Source organism: Macadamia integrifolia, unplaced genomic scaffold, assembly GCF_013358625.1.
Source record: "Macadamia integrifolia cultivar HAES 741 unplaced genomic scaffold, SCU_Mint_v3 scaffold1176, whole genome shotgun sequence".
Classification (NCBI taxonomy): Eukaryota; Viridiplantae; Streptophyta; class Magnoliopsida; order Proteales; family Proteaceae; genus Macadamia; species Macadamia integrifolia.
The window spans coordinates 146,336-147,045 of NW_024868109.1; the positions used below are offsets into that span (position 1 = coordinate 146,336).

At 47.9% G+C, this 710-nt stretch overlaps 1 non-coding gene across 1 annotated transcript in view; it reads right to left on the reverse strand.

Moving 5' to 3' along the window:
* LOC122062997 overlaps positions 1–276 on the reverse strand; it is a 3,357-nt gene extending 3,081 nt beyond the window's left edge. Inside the window, exon 1 of the ribosomal RNA XR_006135181.1 lies at positions 1–276. This exon is cut by the window's left edge and continues 3,081 nt beyond it. This is a non-coding gene — a ribosomal RNA (28S ribosomal RNA).
* Between the last annotated feature and the right edge of the window lie 434 nt (positions 277–710).

Below are 710 nucleotides of genomic sequence, written 5' to 3' on the forward strand. Positions count from 1 at the left end.
AAACAACCCGACTCGCCGACATCACTTCGTGGTGTGACAGGGTCCAAACACGATGGGGTTCTCACCCTCTCTAGCACCCCCTTCCAGGGGACTTGGCCCTGGTCCACCGCTGAGGATGCTTCTACAGACTACAATTCGAATGATAAAGCCGCCCGATTCTCAAGCTGGGCTCTTCCCGGTTCGCTCGCCATTACTAAGGGAATCCTCATAAGTTTCTTGTCCTCCACTTATTGGTATGTTTAAACTCAGCGGGTAGCCCTGCCTGACCTAGGGTCGCAGTCCAAATGCCATCGAATCAAGAAAGAGCTCTCAGTCTGTCAATCCTTACTATGTCCCAACCTGGTAAGTTTCCCCATGTTGAGTCAAATTAAGCTGCAGGCTCCACTCCTGGTGGTGCCCTTCCCTCAATTCCTTTAAGTTTCTGCCTTACGACCATACTCCCCCTGGAACCCAAAAACTTTGATTTCTCATAAGGTGCGGGCGGAGTCCTGAAAGCAACATCCGCCGATCCTTGGTCGGCATCATTTATGGTTGAGACTAGGATGGTATCTGATCATCTTCGAGCCCCTAACTTTCATTCTTAATTAATAAAAACATCCTTGGAAAATGCTTTCACAGTGGTTCGTCTTTCATAAATCCAAGAATTTCACCTCTGACTATGAAATACGAATGCCCCCGACTGTCCTTATTAATCATTACTCCATCTCGAA